The sequence below is a fragment of the Pleurodeles waltl genome, chromosome 3_1 (assembly GCF_031143425.1).
Source record: "Pleurodeles waltl isolate 20211129_DDA chromosome 3_1, aPleWal1.hap1.20221129, whole genome shotgun sequence".
NCBI classification, from domain to species: Eukaryota; Metazoa; Chordata; class Amphibia; order Caudata; family Salamandridae; genus Pleurodeles; species Pleurodeles waltl.
In genome coordinates, this window is record NC_090440.1 from 1501434173 (window position 1) to 1501454315 (window position 20143).

Here is a 20143-nt window from a genome sequence, read left to right on the forward strand (position 1 = left end):
AACTGTTTGAAATACAGACCCATAATAGTATTCTTGAATGTCTTCACAACATGCAATGCAGAAAAAGTCATCAAGCCAGCTGGGCTTATTTTTTCTATTTATATTTTTATCACTTACCTCCCTGATTTTATCCCATGCAAATATCCCAAACCACCATTTTCCTTTGATCAGAACATACTCTCACCCCAACAAATTATTGGAGTAGCACAAATCTTCTTGAATAGAGTACAAACCAACTATTCTAAGATTCATAAGAAAAACAAAATGTATGTGTTAGGTTAACTCCAGAAAAGATACAACTTAATGTTCAAGGGGAATACTCCTTACATACACACCAAACCTCTTAGACTTGAAGTACATATAGGGCCAGATGTAGCAACTTCTGATTTTGCGACTCGTAAATTGCGAGTCTGAGCGACTCACAATTTGCAAGTCGCAAACCCGGATGCAGGAAGGTGTCCGTGACACCATCTGCGAATCGCAAGGGGGTCGCAAAGATCCACCTCATTAATATTAAACGAGGTGGGTCGCAATTTGCGACCCCCTTGCGATTTGCAGCACTCACAAGGATGGTGGCCTGCTGGAGACAGCAGATCACCATGTCTGTGAATGCTATTTAATAAAGTGTTTTTATTTTTATTTTATATCAGCCCGTTTTCCTTAAAGGAAAACGAGTTGCAATACAAACGAAAAAATGAAACATTTTTGTTTCATTTTTTCAGAGCCATTCACAAAGGGGAAGGGGAAGGGGTCCCATGGGGACCCCTTCCCTTTTGTGAATGGGTTACCACCTGTGTGACACTGGAGGTAACTTTGAATTGCTTTGCTACCGCGTTCGCAGTCACAAAGCAATTCTGCATCGTGATGCGAATCGCAAATAGGTAGGGGGACACCCCTTCCTATTTACGAGTCACATTCTCATTTTGCGAGTCGGTAACTAGGTTACCGACTCGCAAAATGGGAATGAGCATTGCGATGTGCTTCTTGCATGTCGCAAACAGCGAAATTCACTGTTTGCGCCATGCAAAAAGCTTAATACATCTGGCCCAAAATGTGTTATGATTCTCCTGTCACTGGTCACAGAGGCATAAAACTACTGTCCTGTTCCTTTTGCTGGCCTTCGGTCAGAGAAGACACTGACCTCTAGATCAACTTCTGTGCAGACGGTCCTCAAAATAAGCTTTCCCATATTCAACCTTCTGGGTTACTTCAAACGTTGCCAGTTCCTCCTGAACCTTGGCATACTATATCCACTGATTTCATCACTGCACTGCCTGCAACATCTGGTAATCAAGTCATAATGGTGAGAGTAGAATCCGTTTTGACATGGTCTATTTTACAGCTTTGAAACAACTATCTTTCACCAAGACCTTATGCAATATAATTTTGCAGGAGATTTTCATCTTCATGGGCTCCCTCAAGCTATCTCTCAGAGGTCCTCAGTATGTTTCCCTTTTTGAAATTCTTTTGCAGATTCTTACAGATTGATGTAGCCTTTTTCTCTGGATTTCATCCACAAACTAATGGGCAAGCAGAATGTCCAAACTAGGCCCTTGAACAGTATCTCCATCCTGAGTGATTGGTCAAAGTTTCTACTCTTGGCTAAGTTTTCCTTAAATTCTCTCCAAAGTGCCACCAAGTCCTCATCTTTCCATTGTTTTCCTGGTCTTCATTCTAGATCTCTACATTTTAATCCATGTGCCTGTCTTTCAGTTTCTCTATCTGCTAGTTGTATATGCCACCTTCAGATGGTTTGTAGGTGGATTATTTGTAATCTATAAGAGGCTAAATTGAAGATGAAGTCTGTTGCTGATACCCATCGGTGTCCTTCTCCTGCTTACCATTCGGAGGACAGATGTGATTCCCCTTTAAATTTCTACCTTATCATCTAAGTTAAAATCATGCTTTAACTCTTTCAAGAGAGTGAAGGTGATCAATCCTGTTTCCTTCAAAGTTCAGTTGCCTCTGTCCAGGAGGTCCATCCAGTATTTCTTTCCTCAAAATTGAAACCTTATTGCAGTGATCCCTTTCAGAGCCTCTTTACTCAACTCCCACTGCTTTGGTGGATGGTAATTCTGAGTTTGAGATTCTGGAAATATGTGACTCAGTGCTTTTTTGGGGAAAAAACAGTTCTTATTACGCTGGAAACACTATTCACTCAGTGGGCATTCATGGTTAGATGTGTTTACCGTCCATGCCCTGTCCTATTTTTTTTTTTTTTTAAATAGTTTGCCTACAAGCACAGGCACAGGATGGGGCAATACTGCAGTGCCAGCATCTCATCCCCCACCTATCTTTGCTCTCAACCCAAGCCTATAAGATAAGCAAATTCTGAGTGGCAGGGGAGATGTAGGCAGGCTGCTGTGTCACTCTTTCTGCACACTTACCTCATGACGGCCGGCTCGCTGATACCATCTTGCACAAGTCTATTCCGCTCCTTGGGGAAGCTGGTTGATAGAACCCAGTCAACTCAATTCAAAATAACTTTGGGCCATATGTATGAACACATTTTCTCATAGACATAGAATGGTTAAAAACCTTTGATACATCTGGCCCTTTATTTCGGCCACAAGGGCCATAAAAGCACATAGCAGCTCCAATACATACACAGTAATTATATAAAATATGTACAATACATATACAAAAATAAGACTAATAAAACCTAACTGCTTTTCTAGAGCAATTTTAATACATTGTTAATAAGCCATTATACAGGGAAAAAAAAATCTAGCAATCCAACTAGCCCCAAGGAACTTGACAACGGCGATCACTAGCATCGAGCAAGCATCTGATCTAAGAATTCGAAAGGCTACATTGGACTTTCGGACTCCCAGCAATCTACAAGCCAGGGCCAACCATTTCCTAAGAGAGGCAGCATAGGCAGGGCAGACAAATAGAACATTGGGGAGATTTTCAATAGGTGCTTTGCAAGCTGGAAAAATAGTTGTCCCTTCAGATGACCAGAGACTGGTAAGGGATCTTAGTGGCAAGGTACCTGTGCAGAATTGGAAAGTAAAATTTCCTTTCTCTAGGCACCGTGATTATGTCCCAGAAGGCCTCGTATTTGCACGTCTCTTTTAAGTTGGCAAATTCACATGATAGTGTAGTATGAAGTGCTACCCCCAGTTCCTCAGAGTCTACCATCTTCCAATACTGTTTCTTTAGATTGATTTTTGATCGAAAGGAGGCAATGTTTGGAAAATTCCAGAGTTCACTAAGCCCAAGCAAAAAAAGTAGCCCCTTGATGTGTCTGAGCCAGGGGATACTTTGAGAATGGTCAGTTTCTAAAATGACCTGCAGGGCTGCAATATAGGAGGCAAGCTCTGGAGTGGTCCAGAGACGCCGCCAGTATAAGAAGGGACGTAGGGGAGCCTTGGAGCCTATGCACTTTGTGCCTAGGTCCTTAAAAAGGGTAAACAGTGGAGTGCTTGGTGAGAGGGGCACAAGATTTCCTAGAAAGTTATTTTCAGAGATTGTTAGTTCATGAGCTTTTGCATAACCCCATAGTTTAACCTTATAAAGAGCCAAGCTCACATTCTTGGCTTCGTATATTTGGAGTGCAGAGCGTATTGGCGTAGGGTGTGAGAGATTGAAATCCTTTATTAAAACCACTATTGTTTGCTTTAGTTTTAATGCTTTCTTTGCAATATGAAGTTTCCAAGACATTCTCTGTGTTAATATTAGGCCCAGGTAACTAAATATGTCCACCTTTTCAATTAGGGTACCCTCGACCATAAACTTTCCTCTGAAAGATCTGTGAGGATTAACCGTCATTTATTTAGTTTTGGAAGCATTGATTTCAAGTCCCTGTGAGGAAATAAATTCCTCAAAGCACATGAGGAGTTTTTGTAATTAGCTTTGCGTCTTAGATATCAGGATTGTATCATCTACAAAGAGCAGGACCGGAATTTTATATGTGCCTATTGAAGGTGCATCAGCCTCTTCTCTAAGTAAAGAGGAGACAATATCATTTATATAGAAAGAAAACAAGGTGGGGGCAAGGACACACCTTTGGCGTACTCCCCTGGACACCTGGATTCTGTCAGTCGGCTGCCCCTTGTCATCTCACCTAACATGTGCATAATTATCCTTGTGAAGCCGAATTAATAATGCAAGAATGTGCTCGGGGATTCCCATCAGAGAAAGAACTTCCCACAGATTTTTACGAGGGACTACATCAAATGAGGATTTCAAGTCCACAAAGGTGACATACAAATTCCCTTTGCCAATTAAAACTGTCTTCCAATATAGAAGCAAGAACATGAAGGCTTGTTCAATGGTGGATATTTTTTACGAAAAACAGCCTGTACAGGACTAAGAATATTATGTTCGGTCATCCAAACTTGAATCTTGCCCAGAAGGCAGTGACAAAACACTCTCTGCACCCAGTCTATTAGGCTACTTCCAGGACTCAGGGATTGGTGCCCCAGGTGCTGTTGCATTTGATGTGATAGTGATACATCTTCACCAGATTTCAATGTCAGTTAAGAGTAGGTCTGCTGGAACACCATCTGAACCAGGTGCCCTACCACACTTTGGAGAACCTAATGAATATACTATATATCCGCATGGGAAAACAATTGGAACACTGGAGGTGTTAGTATTGGAATAATAATTGAACAAGAGACCTTATGTTCAGAAGCTATACTTTCATGATCAGGGGAGTACAACCTACTAAAGTGGTCTACCCAGTCCTTTGAAGCAATGTTTGTTGTGATATTCAGTGCCTATTTTCAGAGCCTTGAGCTACCAGGGACCAGAACTCGCTACAATTCCTCTCACATGCGGCGTCATTAAATGCAGTCCACCACTTGTTATCCTGCTCACGCTTGGCTTTGCAAACAGCTAATTTATAAAACTTCCTAGCTAAGCAAATGGCATTTACATCCTTAGATTTAATGGCTTTGATTAAACGCTTGTTTGATGACTGACATTCTTTATTGAACCAGTGATGTCTGCCCTTAAACCTCTTGCCGTCAGGGTCTATATCTACTGAAAAATGGGCTGCAATGCCCCAAAGCATGAGGTGTGAATTAAACTTATTTGCTCGTTGAGGATTGCTGGACCCACCTATAAAGACATCAATGTGTGCTTCAAAACATCGTTAGCAGCATTAATAAGCACCGGTCGAGCCAGAACCTTATTCCACTTCAGGCGACATTTGTTGTCATTAGCCAAACCAATTCCCACAGGTGCTGTAACTGGGGTATTAGTCATAAACATATGGTTTCACAAAGCAAACATATGGACTGAAAGAGGGTTATGGTCAGTTTCAGATCTCTCAATAAGCATCATATCAATTCATTTCGATGACTAGGGGCCTTAATCTTATGTTGACTAGGCAATAATCAATTCTGCTAGTGTGGTTGACCTTATTATAAGTATGGCAACCCTTTTTTATCAGATTTGGTCCTGCCATTGAGTGCCCTAAGCCCAAATTAAATGGTCAATGATTTTTCTTGAACAGCAACTTGCGACCACCTTTTGATGGGCGGGATATCCGAGTCGGGAATACACAATGCCCGATCCCCCTCGTGGGTAAACCCAAGATCATCCCAGTCGAGAGGTTCACATGTGACGTTGAAATCACCTGCCACAATGATTTTATAATGCCGGGGACAATTTTGCAGATATGTCTCCAGAACACAAAGGGTTTCGGAGGTCCGGCCCCCCAACCCCATCTAGTGTAAATGTTAAAAATTATCACAACTGCGTCTGTCCCAAATGATAGATGAAGACCTAAGAGGACAAAGGAATCGATAGATGGCTGTGATAGGCGACAGGTTAGTGATGTTCTGGGCCAAATGGTTAAACCACCAGAAGGCCTACCCCTGGTACTAGGAAGAGCAGGAATATAAAAATGCAAGTAGCCAGTCTAAAAAAGTAGATCAATCGACCATGTCTCTTGGAGAAGACAGGTCATGTTCCTCGATAAAAGAGGCAAAAGACAGAAGAGGGAGGACAGATCTCAGACCTGCCACATTCCACGAAACAAATTGCACCACTGTGTTTTGAGGAACTACTCTGTCCACAGATATGATATTTGCAGGATTAGCTACCAGACTTTGGTTTGGCAGGTGAAGTTGGTGGAGGGGAGGGGCGTCATTATCACTGTTGGTCAGTAAGTCCTGGGTTGGCTGATGGAATCTATTTAAGGGAGCCACCCTGACCATAGGTGTAGTGTTTTCACACTTAGCTGCCTGATCCTGGATTAGCAGGTGTGGTTCGTTGGGGAATAAAAGTGCGATGTTATCAAGGTTGAGCAATAGGTCCTGGGTAGTCTGATGGAATCTGTCTAGAAGAGGAGTGTGAGTGCTTGTGGTGTCAATGTTAGGAGCTGTAGCCAGACCAGAGACAGTTGTTTTATATGAGTCAGAGGGTAATTCAGCAAGGGTTTTGGATGGTGCTTCAAGTCAATCGTTCTCACTGAGAGCAGATAGGTTACCTGATGGATAATGGGTAGGCCGGAAGCATACTACGCAGGGTGCCTAGGATATTTAAACTGGATACAAGATTGCCCTGGAGCACTTGTCCTTGCGTCTAGGGTCACCAAATTATCCACCATGCTCCTGTCCCCAAGTGTCAACTTTAACATATCATAGTGTGTGTCTGGATCGGGCCTTCTGACTGCATCAATTATATCCTCACGTATTACAGAATAGCAGCCTCTCATGTGGCGAATCCAGTGAATTGCCTTGTTTCAGACAGAATCTCCCCCTTCCCTTTGGGACAGTGGGCGTAGTTTAGAGACAATAACCATTAGAAGAGTGTTGTTAAATTTGGGCCGGTCAATGACAGGCTGAACAGTGCAATTTGGAGCAATGCCATTGGTAGATCTGGAGACTTGATAAAAGACCCCAAGTTCCTTGCCTGCGCTTAAGCTGTTGTGTGGGGAAGGAGTGTGTGAAGAGTTCTTGGTCTTGACACACGCTAAAGGTTGGCCAGCACAACTAGTCACTGGCAATTTGGGCAACTTCACCAGGGCACCGGATGGATTGGGCATTGGACTACAGATACAATTCATGATGACCGTGGCATCTGAAGGAATTAACTGCTTGACTATTGCAATTAAGGAATTACCCATAGATTTAAGATCTGTCACCTCACTCTTCAGATCTTGTATGCATGAGATGTACTGTGAATTGGATTGAGCATAGCTCACGTTTGCGTCTGTTGTCCAACCGACCAGAATACTTGGGTCAGGATCATCATGAGGATCTGAAATATTGAGTAAGGTGCTAAAGTGGTTGGTATATTGAAGAGTGTCACAAACATCTAGTGATAGCTCATTCACTGGTGATGACGTTCCTACCCTCCCCCTGCCCTCTAGTGGCTGTAACCTGTTGTCCACATTAAATAAACATATCTGCAATTTTCTTATGAACCACCCTCTTCCTAACTGGGGAGCGCTCACCCTCGGTTTCGTTGGAGCCTCTATCCGAGGAAGAGGCTAAAATTCCTTCACATTCACCTAAACGGTTGTCAGTTCTATCCATAACACAATTGCTGGCTGCATGCTTATGCTTTTTCCGTTTGTTTTTTAGCACCGCGCATTCCCACCCTCAATTGCTTTTCTTTTACCCATCAAAGGGCTGTGATTAGAGGACAAGTGCTTGATAGACAGTCAGATCAATGGTACTGCTTGCAAGAGGGTTCAACAAATAAAACTAATAAAGAGAGACACCAGCAAGGCCTACTTAATGGTAAATGTTAGGGGAGTGACCAGCCCAGCCTCTGTCAGGCTCCGACAGGCATGGACGGCCCCGCCCTTGGCCCACGTGCTTGCCACGCTGCAGTGTTTTCCCCTCCACTTTATAACACTCGTTGGTGTGGCAAGTGGGAGCACCTGTGGCAGAAAATGGCCACCTCCTAGGGCCACAAAGCAGTCTGGGATAAGTAGTCCCTCTTAAAAGAGTTAGCACGTCCCCAGAACCCAGTCAGCATCTCAATATTGTTCCAAGTTCTTCTGCTTCCCAGAATACTCCTGTATTTATCTGACCTTCCTGTGATCCAATTCCTGTTTTATCAGTGTAAAATGTAGTTTTTCCTTCCCCCCTAAGTTGCAACACTTCGTCTTGCTGTTGGTGTGTTCCTTAGGCTTGTTCCTGTGACTCCTGTTCAGTGTTCTAACAGTTCTCACAATCTTCTCTGTTCCTTCAGTCTTGGGGGTTCATCTGTGGTTACCATCTGCTGGTGAAGTCTACCTGCCATTAAATTTTTTTTGGGCCTGTGGGCTTTTCCTCCTGTGGGACTTTGTGTGGGAGGCACAATATCTTTAGTTGCTTTTTTAGTGTCTGCAGCATCATGGCTACTGGAAGGGGTCACCCTTCTCTCTGGCAGACCAAGACTGTTAAAAACTGGGCTTTTAAAGCAGGTCAAAGTTGAAGGGTGGTGTCAGAGCATTTGGCTACAGAAAGGTCTGACAAAGGGAGGATTTTTTCCCCAATCAATGGAAGGGGAAGTTGGCATCTCATCTTTATTCTCTGCTATTAAAACATCAAGATTCATCCAGTGAATGGCTGGTGGTTCTGGGATACATTTCCTCAATCCTACCATGGGTCCATCTCCAGCACTATTCTTTGGTTGATCATCTTCTCGTAATTTGGTCTCAAGTGACTTTGTTCAGATTCCTGTGGTAGATCAGGTGTTCTAGGATCCCCTTTGGTGGCTTCAGGAAGGGTCATTAAACAGAGACCCCTTATTCCCTCTTCGGTCCCTCTTTATCATCACAACAGATGTCAATAGGGAGTGGCCCATTGAAGGCCATTCTCTTTTATCAAATGCAGATGTCTTGAACTGGAGAGAATTAAAAGTGGCACACTTAGCCCTGCTGAGTTGGGCTTCTTTAATCAGAAGCCAAGCTTTTCTGGTCTGCACAGACAACCAGGTAGCCTGGAGTTATCTTCAGCCCCACAGAGATACAAGTTAGCCATCTTTGGCTCAGTTGACCCAGGTCATTTCTTTCTCTCCTAACATTATACTTATGGGGAGGAAAGATTTTCTTGTGAATCATCTAAATCATGCCTTCCCTTCCTCAATGTCAATGGTCACCTGAACATTTGCCAGCAGATAACTCAGAGGTTTGGTTTCCCTTGGTTAGATTGTTTTGCCACCAGGGAAAATGCTCAGACATCAATTGCAGTCTAACTTCAGGCCCTTAGGTGCAGCCGGTGGATGCGTACGCATTTACCCCCACCAGTCTGGTGATTATCAAGGTAATCCCAACATTTTCTGTGACAGGTTGACACTTCTTGAGTTGGGTTGTTCAGGGCAAGTAGTTCAGGTGATCCAGTAGCCTAGGCATCCCGCTACTTTTTAAGTTCATGCTAGGCATTTGAAGACTTCTTCTAAATGTTGTACTGCTAAGGCTCTCTCCCCTTCTGACTGTGATTCCATCAAAACTTTAGATTTTTTTTCAGGATGGGTTTTCCTTGGGTTTAACAGTTTCTACTCTTCATATGCATTGAGCCAATGTGCTCAGTAAGCCAGACGCCAAGAGGTAGATCTACTGATTTCCAGATTATTTGGGAGTTTCTCATTGCAACGTCAAATTACAAGTAGCTCTGTTTGAGTCATTGGAATCAGTTGACCTCAAGTATCTATCTTATAAAGTGCTACTTCTTTTGGCAGTTAGTTCAGGTTGCAGCATGAGGAAACTCATGGCCCTTCTGTGTTTTGATCCTTTTTGTCTTTTATTTACAGACAAAGTGGTTTTGAGACCAAAGCCTTCATGTGTTCCTTAATTTCCATCAGATATTCATATGTCTCAAGTTTTGTTTCTTCCTGTTTATTTTCCCAATACTTCACCTTGAGAGGAAAATGACTTGCATACTCTGGACTTACATATAGCCCTTTCTGTATATACTGCCAGGATTGCATCTTTGGGAAAAGTGTAGTCATTGCTTGTGACATTTAGGCCCATATTTATACTTTTTTAGCGCCGCATTTGTGTCATTTTTTGATGCAAAAGTGGTGCAAACTTGCAAAATACAATTGTATTTATAGGTTTGAGCTGTTTCTGTGTCAAAAAGTGGCACAAATGTGGTGCTAAAAAGTATAAATATGGGCCTTAGTTTATCTGGTCAGGGATTGCAGCCATCCTTGAATACATTGGGCAGATGGCTGAAACAGGTGATTATGTTCACACATAAGAAATCTAGGTCTTCTTTGCCAGCACTTTTGCAATTTAGATCATCTAGGGCCATGGCGGAATCCTGGGCCAAGTTATATAGGCAGCCACTTGGGCTTCCCCTCACACGTTAATGAATCCTTATCATTTGTAAGTTGGATGGGGGTGTTTCAGCTAGTTTTGGTCAGAAGGTGATGGATGCTGTTCACCATACATTTTTGTTTAATAAACAGTGTTGTGCAGCATGTAACCTTGACTGTGATCTATTTATGTTTGCCACTTTTATGTCTGGGTACTACCTAACCAGTAATGACTAGGATGTGGAAGATGTATGAGGAGGTAATGCCATGGTTTCTGACCAGTAACTTTCATTACTCTGAGTTCAGGTCTTCATCGTCTCAGTCTGTTTTGTCCTCCCACATACCTTTGGGGAGAGGCATACAGATATTTGTTCTTGAGTTTTTTCTTTTTTCTGAATTTGTATTACAAGATGTGTTGGAGCCTAGGCATCCTTTTTGGTGCTGTGGAAATTATTCCCATGAACAGAAGTGGTTTGTTTACACTGTATTTGGTTTAGTTTCTTATTGTTCAGAAGTGAGTGGTATTGGATGGGGATCTGCAAAGTTCGAGAAGGATAATGTATATTGTAGTAATTTACGGGATTACAGCCATCTACACTTTGTTATAGCATGGCATTATGTATATTCTTCCAGCTGAGGCATGCAGTTGTTCATTGATCAGGTTTGGATGAGTGGTCTGTTTCGTGGAATATTTTGTTTTTTGTGACTCCTATTCAAAGCTCAATGCACTTCAGAGTGGTATTTCTAGGATAACATAGTCTGAAACACTGATATGTAGATTAGATTACTGATACAGAAGTACTGTGAAAGCGGCATATACTTAGCCTTCAAAATGACTTTGAACCAGGTTTTGTGCATGGTGATGCAAAAGGTTTGGTTTATGTGCATTATTGATGTAGGCTGAAGCATGACTATAATTTCATATGGATGTGGTGCTGCAGGGCAAATAGTTACATATATAACTTGCATTCATGTTGTTCACATGCTGGGGACAAGGCTCGTGTGCGTGCTTGAAATTTTCATTAATCAGGTTCACGTGGACTTGTGCCATTCTATAAATCTGTTGTATATATTGGTTAGGTTTTGAGTTGTGATTTATATACATCAATCCAACTTGTGTTCATTAGCTATGATCAGGCCATTAATAATTATTGAATAACTGCACATAATAATATGTGTTTTTCCACAAATGGAAAAGGTAGATTATACTGGTTGTTCAGAGTCCCATTCCGGCTTTGTTCTTGACCGCACAGTGTCAGTGAGCTCTACTCTAGATATTAGTCTAACATGTTTCATGTCATACTATGCAGTCAGAAGGACTTATAGCATGGGTTATGATCCCAGGTATCTTTCTCTCCAAAGAAAAGGGGTAACTGATGATCATGGTGGGACAAAGGTCATAAATGGGAAATAAGTGAGTGGAGCTGAAACAGCATTGTGAGGTTAGGAGACTGTTAAGTTCATGTTTATTATGGTCAGGGGAGAGACCACTAGCATGTGGAAAAGCACCTGGTAAGGATCATGAGTGTCAAAAGTGAATTGGGAAGCACAATTCGTGACATCAGGACAGTGGGAAATGGAAACTGTATTGGTTAGGCCCAAAAGGCATGAAGTGATAACACGATTAAAGGATCAAAGACATCAGGGGACACAGTGAGAAGGGTAAGCATTACAACACAATGAGCACACAAATTAGATGGACAGAGGAAGAAGAAATTGCACTCAGGCAGGGAACCTTCAAATTTTTGTCCCACTAAAGATCAGGGGAGACACAACTGTAGAGAAAATCACAGAGGTTGAGCCTAAAGGTAATTGCAATGTGAGACAATGTGTGAATGGGTTGAGAAGGCAACAAGGCTTAGGTCCTGTAAGACTGTGGGGAAGTACAATGAGGGAACAGGCCATAGGGGCTGGGACCAGAAAGCCAGGCAGTGGAGTTTCCATTAAAAATAATCAGTGGATAGAATGAGAGCGCCATTAGTGCAGGTGGAGAGCGAAAGTACTGGAGTAGGCAAGAAAGAAGGCGACAGGAAACCTTGCAAAGGAGAGAAACAAAGGCATAGGGGTTCCATTAAGCTGCACCCAGCCTTGTATTCATTCCTGACCCAACGGTTAAAAGGCCAAAATGTGCTTCTCATTTCTAGGAGATGAATGAGACCTTTGTCACAAATGACAAGTTGCATCAATAAGAGCTTTTCATATATGTTAATAAGTGACGGTGGAAGGACAGTCTAGCAAATTTACCTTTTGTCCATGGTCACCTCATATTTTCCACCTTTTTTGGACCTTATATTTGCAGATATTTTGACTCCCTGCACTGAGACACTAATGGTTTGTGCCTCATTGTGTGTACTCTGGCCATAAAAGTATCGTAAAAATGATTTAACCCAACTGATCTGCTCAGCTGTCCTACAAGAACATTGTAGATGGAAAAAAATGCAGCTATGGAGTGGAAAGTAAATGTTATACGTGGGCTGCAGTTTGTATGTACAATTTCAACATACATAGTTAAATATTTATCTGCTGGAGCACTACTATGCTCTATCTGGACTACATTTTAAACGCACATCAGTGACAAATGGCAGGGAAAAGTACCATAGGGCATCTTTATGAGGCATATGGACCTGGTTGCAATGTGGTACATGCATGGCACAAACCACTAAGTCATATTTTTGAAGCCATGCAAAGCTACTTGGAATGCCTTTGAACAGCTAAAAAAATATGGAGCAAATCGCTGCATTGCCTTACTCTGTGCTACCGAGGCATTCTATGGCCATTGTGTGGATGTTTCCATGTAACTCCCATGGTTTTTAATGCAGTTCCATATTTACTAACTGTGGTAAACCTGGGAATGTGCCAAAACCCTGTGCCTCCCTAGGTGAGGCATAACAGGTAGAAATATCTTAATTTCTCCTTGTTTTTTCTTCTTCCCAGGATGCTTGTTTCTGGTCCAGGGAGTACCTAGCCTGGTAGTTCAGACTGGATTGTTCCATGGAGAGCAGGGTCAAGACTGATTTGCATATGGTTCGGGTCAAGCTGGAATGGCGTGGTGATAAAATAAAAACAATGGATTTAGGCCCAGATCTCGGACTGGGGGTGAAGGTTTGATATTGTTCAGCATTCCACCCCTCGTCCGTTTTTTTTTGCACATTTTGAAACAGGGGCACTTGTGTAACTATGCACTAAGTCAAAATGAAAGTATTTCAAAAGGAAGTAGGGGCTCCAGGAAAATAGTAAAGATTGTGGGGGTCATTCTGACCCTGGCGGCCGGTGGCCGCCAGGGCCACCGTCCACGGGAGCACCGCCAACAGGCTGGCGGTGCTCCCACGAGCATTCTGACCGCGGCGGTTCAGCCGCGGTCAGAAGCGGAAAGTCGGCGGTCCCCCGCCGACTTTCCGCTGCTCGGGGAATCCTCCATGGCGGCGGAGCGCGCTCCGCCGCCATGGGGATTCTGACACCCCCTACCGCCATCCTGTTCCTGGCGGGTCTCCCGCCAGGAACAGGATGGCGGTAGGGGGTGCCGCGGGGCCCCTGGGGGCCCCTGTAGTGCCCATGCCAATGGCATGGGCACTGCAGGGGCCCCCGTAAGAGGGCCCCGCAAGGTATTTCAGTGTCTGCTTTGCAGACACTGAAATACGCGACGGGTGCAACAGCACCCGTCGCACCTTGTCCGAATGGGAAAGTAGGTTTGCCCTGGGCTGGCGGGCGGCCTTTTGGCGGCCGCCCGCCAGCCCAGGGCAAACCTCAAAATACCGTCAGCGGTCTTTAGACCGCAGAGCGGTATTTTGACGGGGGAGGCCGCCCGCCGAAGTCAGAATCACCCCCTGTGTGTCAGAATGTTCAGTCACTGTGTAGTGCACAGTATAAAAACCTGTAGGAGTTGCCTTCTAATAAAGTGACTAAGGTCCTGATTTAAAGTCTGGCAGAGGTGATACTCAGTCACAAACAGGAAGGAAATACAGTCTGCTATGTTACTAGTACATCATATCCTATGGCATTTGTAATATGGAGGATGGGACTTCCGTCATATCTGCAATGGACTATCTCATCCATTAAATTCTAAACCAAGTCCTAATTCTGAAAATAAGACCTTGGATTAGGGTGAGATGGCAAATTTATCTGACCAGAGAAGTTACCTCAGTGGCTACACAATGCAGGCTTGTACTGTATTGCTCAGAGCTCTGATGGCCAAAATCAAAAGCAACAGTAGTAGCTTTACAAATACCTATTTGGCCATATCCTTGAAGCTTGCACTTCTGGAAGATTATGACTTCCAATTCTGAGGCTAATTCAGAATGGAAAAACTTTAACCTACTTTAAGGAACACTCACTGGCCACATCCTTGGACCTTTTCCCACAGGAAAAATTTGGCATCCATTTAAAAAGTTGTAAGAATGTAAAATTTTGACCTGAATGATCACTTTGGTGTAGCTACCCCTGCTCCATCAGAGACAGCTTGAAATCATGCCTAGGTGTTTTCAAATTGATTTGTTCTGCTTGAACTTAGCATTCATTCCTCCAGGTCGAGCAGAGATTCTTTCAGAACTGTGCTGTGACTTAACCAGAAATTTATTAAGTTTGGTAGCTGTACCTCTATCAAAGTTATTAACACCATTCCTGGCATTCAAGATTCACATTACCCCTCTTCTAGTTAGTGGGAAAAGGAAACCACATAAACAAGTTAAGGCTCAGAAAGACTCCCTCAGTCGACAATCTCACCTTCTTTGGGGACTTCAAAGGTTTAAAGTTATGGGCAAAGCACTGGGTCAAGGAGACCCAAACAATCCAGGAATATTTAAATAAAGTATTAGATGTTGTGTGGGAGAGGAATCAATCTATCCTCCAATCATTATATGGACCAGGGAGAAGGATGACAGAAAGTGAAAGTAACTGAAGATGAAAAAAAAGGCTGTGCACCATATGTATGACAGAAGGGATCCCTAAATGCTGACTAACATGGTATTAGTCAGCTTTCTCAGGCACCATAAGCCATCACCCCTTCCCATTTCAAGGTAGACTAGGCAAGAGCAACAAAAGAAGAGAGAAGATCTGGTCCACTTTAGATTTGCAGAGAGACAGACCAACCTAAAAACATGTGTTTTGCTGGCCCGCTCCAAGGACAGAGAGCCACCACATTTGACCCAATGAAGGATGAGGAAATATAAATCGACATCTATTGGAAATGGAAGATGAGAGGTAGAAAAACTACTTGGGAGGAATATACTGATGGGTGTTGCATGATCACCATTTTTATCTGATGGCACACTATAAAAGGAGTGCTATTCCTTCCTATTTGCGACTCGCACCGCGATGCAGAATTGCTTTGTGACCGCAAAAGCGGCCGCAAAGCAATTCTCAGTTAGCATCCACTTGAAGTGGGTGCTAACTCTTTGTGAATGTCGCTATAAATGTTTTTTCAGAGCAGGCAGTGGTCCAATGGACCAAATGGTTTCATTTTTATTTTGTATTGCAACTCGTTTTCCTTTATTGAAAAAGCAGGCCACCATCCCTGTGAGGGCGGGAAATCTCAAGGGGGTCGCAAATTGCCCCAATGAGGTGGGTCTTTGGGACCCCCTTGAGATTCACAGAAGGTTTCTGAGACACCATTCTGCATACGATTTTGCAAATTGGAAATTGCGAGGCGCACCGACTATCAAAATTGCTTTTTGCTACATCTGGCCCAAAGACACGATAAGCAGTAAATAAGTAAACAGGGTTCACCCATGTATTTATTACAGTGTATATATAGTGCAGTTCTCAAAGCAAAGCGAGGTAACTCTTTATACTCTATGCTATACAATACATCTAAGCTGACTAAATAGTAAGATATGAGAAGAATGTAACCCAAACAACTCTTTCTGTATTTCAATGAAACGTCAAGGCAATCTGACTAGACTATAAGTCAGAAGATTTATAGAATAAAAATACCCATTAGAGAAAAGAACATGGCTCTAATTATCAATAGGAATCACGCATCAAAAAAAAAGTAAGAATTACATAAATGTTAGCTAGTGCACTACTTCAGATATACATGGCCTTATAAAAAATGAAAAATTGCATACCGCAAGTTAAAAGGTACCCAGACAATCTAAAAAGTTAATAAATGCCACTAAATTTAAGGCAAATATTAAACATAACAGCTCATGTTTATTATGATGATTTGGTAGTTGTCACTAGAATAACAATTCAGTATTTCACATTTACAAAATAAGAGGGCCAAATATAGGAACATCAAACTAGCCATTTTCATGATCTGTTTTATTATCTAAAGGTGTATGTATGAAGTTTACATAAGTAATCATTGTATGCTAGCTCACCAAACCAAAATGTGAGAAATATTTATTTACCAGTTCCATACACAAAAGAAGATTAATATTGATCTAGTGGATGGGAAGAATCCAAGTATCCATGACTATAGAATCAAATCAGCCCATTCAACTGTAGCCAAAGTCAAAACACACACATATAAAATAAGTCCTCTGTTTTTTCAGTGAATGCACTTTGTCAGTCTCAAGTCAACAGTCATGGTTCAATAAATTAATCATATCATGCACTTTTTATAAGCTTACATATTTCATCACTGATGACATGACAAATGACATTATCAGTGACATTGTTGACATCTCAAACTACATACTTGATGCCATCACTGATGACATCACTAATGGTTTCATTATAATTATTATTAGTCTGGGAAATGTGGAAGTTCACAAGATATTTCTTCTTGCCCAGAACCTTTCCAATCCACTAAATAATAGACTGTACCTTGAACTCTTCTTTAAATTAGAATTGTTTCAATTTTGAATTTTAAATACCCATCAACTTCTGTGGGGGTAGGTGGAAGCTTCTACCTCAAATGGAATGTGTTTTCTTTTTGAGAGATATATAAAAACCAAAATGAATTCCAGTATCTTTAGATATATGCAACTAGACTGTGATTGAATTGACTATTTTTCAATGGGATATTGGTACACAATGTTATGTTGGAACTTCCTATTACCCTTAAGGGTCAAGGTGCTTAGAGGATAACAGTGCTGTGACTTCAATATAAAATGTTGGGGCATGCCTTCTATTTTTATCTGCGTGTGTCTTAGAAATGCCATTGGCTTTTGCAAGATTTTTTTTTAGCAAACTCTTACACTTGACCTAAATGTTGGGTAATCTTGGCAGGTGGGTCATTATTTGTGAGGCCTGCACAAGTAATGGGTCCACAACCGACCACCAAAGGGAACCAAGCACTCCCTTATAGCGCCTCACTTTTATAGGGTAGCGATGAGGAGCAGTCCAAGGCTTACTCAAGGGAGGTGGTGTGGGCTAGTAATCACCATTCACAAGCACCCAAGAATAACCCTTAAAGAATGATTGTCCTGTCTGTGCTTTTTCTTTTGATAAAGAAAAAGTACATTTATTACACACACCACTACATACTGTGTAACAATTTACACATATGCACAAGTCGATGGACTTGGATGAGATTGCGTAATCCTTCTGGTCTCCCCCTGAGGGGAAATATAATCCAACCACCCACATGGCAAAACATTTACCTGTATCCCAATGCAATATTTGACTGTAACTGAGAGTGATAGCTCCTTAATCTTACAGTAAAGCATATTTATTTAGATCAGTGGTGGCTGTCAAATTTAACTTTATTCGGTACGACAATCATAAAAGCACATAAAAAGAAACACATAAAAAACATTGCATGATGTCATCTAATACAAAACAATTAATAAAATTCATCAAAGTCCCGTAGATAATAATAAATGAAATATAATTGTAATAGACATACATTAAAAAAGAACCTACGAGTCATTAGGCAATTTACCAAATTATGACTCCCAGTAAATATTAATACAGCTTTAGCATGGGGTGAACAAAATACACAATAGTAAGCCAGTATGAACTGAAACCCTGAGAACAAAAAACACACATTTCCTCTGACTTTATCTCTCCCAGCTACAATTGCCTAAAAAGGAGATTCAGGGGTTGTAAACCATTAAAAGCTATCAGAATCAACTCCTAATCCACAACACTGCCTATAGCACATTGCACCCATCATCAAATCTCATAAAAGTATCATATATCAATGAATACAATGCAGCCTGATCATTAAAAACAATAAAAAATCAATAAGGTCTAGTAAAACTATTGATTCCTAAAAGGCTTGATACTCAGAAAGTCCTTTTGTTAGTAACAACATAGCCAGCCATGAGGGCGTGGCCAAGATGGCGGCCGGAGCGGACACTTGAACAAAGAGCTCCGCCCTCGCCCCACCAAAATCTGCAACGATCCTGACATCCGCACCGACCAAATATCAAAAATCCCAATACGGAGCCCCCACGGAGCCCCCACCTAAGAAATCGAGGCTCCGAAACTCAAGAAGAAGCTCGGCGCGCGACATGCACGGTCCCGGAGGGCCGTCACGGAAGGCGCCATTAAAATGTATAATCTGGCCCAGCCTACACTCATAAATAGTCCTTACCCGAAGGAGGCGCCAATCCCGCAGATAAATCAGGTCGGCTCGCGGCTGCCGGTGATCAGGGTGGCCCAGTGTCAGAAGCGAAGAGAGCGAGGGGGCGGCGGTCGTAAGCGGGCTGCTGCAGGCTCCGTCACTTACAGTGACGCGACGCAGCCGCTGACAACAGCGGGAGCTCCCGGGATCGAACCTCAGCGGGGCTGGCAGCTACCGGTGACAACAGCATGATACCCACGGAGCCGAAGCTGTGCGACGGACGTGCGACGGACGTGCCGACCCGCACGGCCGTGGACTGCTCTCGGCGGATCAGACGGTAGAATAAAGAAGATCCTGTGAGCCCGGGTGGTGACTTTCACCAGGCGTCCAAAATGCGCCGGTGATTGGGGCGGCCTGGCGCTGGAAGCGAGGTGAGCGAGGGGGCGACGATCGGCGGGCTCCGGCATATACAGCGACGGCGGGAACTCATACTCAGGAGCACCTGGGATCGAACCTCAGCGATGCGGGGCCCGAGTGTAGTGGCACAATAGGCACCGCGACCCCCTCTAGAAACATAACAGGACCGAGGAGGGCCCGGGCCCAAACACCCGGGCCCTAGTGTAACGACACCCAAGGTGGGAGAAACGGATCCGGCATAGCGCTTGGCTTTAAAAAAGGCAGAGGAGCCAGAGATCGCAACACATGCACAACAAACACCTGGACCCCCGGGGGACCTCAAGAACAGCATCGGAACTAGTGGCTCCAGACGCAGAGTGGACCGACCCTAGGCCCAGTAAATAAAAAAATAAAAAAGGAAAAAAATAAATTTTTTAATTAAAATTAAAAAAATAAACAAAACAAAATACAAAATCGGGGACACTGAACGCTGGAGCCATAAATAACAACCCAGTGAACACCAGAACCATCTGCAAAACAGCGACAACACACGTAGAACAGCAGTTTCGTCAGAACTGATTGGATACAATCAGAGTGACAATAGACAGGCCCCACTAGAGCCTGTACAGATGCCCCAATTGTAGTAAAATATAGTTAGACCCCCGGGACCAGCATCCAAAAAGCTATCTGAACGAAGTGAACACAACCCTACTGACGTGCGTCATAACTTCAGGCAGAACAAGCAACACACAGAAGTTGCGGGCAGTCCAATAAAGCTCATCATCTCTGGAAATAATGTTCAAACCAAAACAGCCCAAACCAGGGTCCTACATGGACCGCGGAACCCCACCAGCAACGAATAATCACGACTTACAAATCACAACAATATCACAAGTGAATGAGACACTGCACACGCACTCGCTACAATTTGAAAAACGTCTGCAAGCAGTTATGGACACTAAGACTTCCCTTGAAAGTAAAATTTACTCTGCAATCATGGAAATTACTATACTCCGCGTGGATCACCGCAAATTATCAGACAGGGTCGCCAGCACAGAAACAACATTGGAAAACGTCCAACCAGAG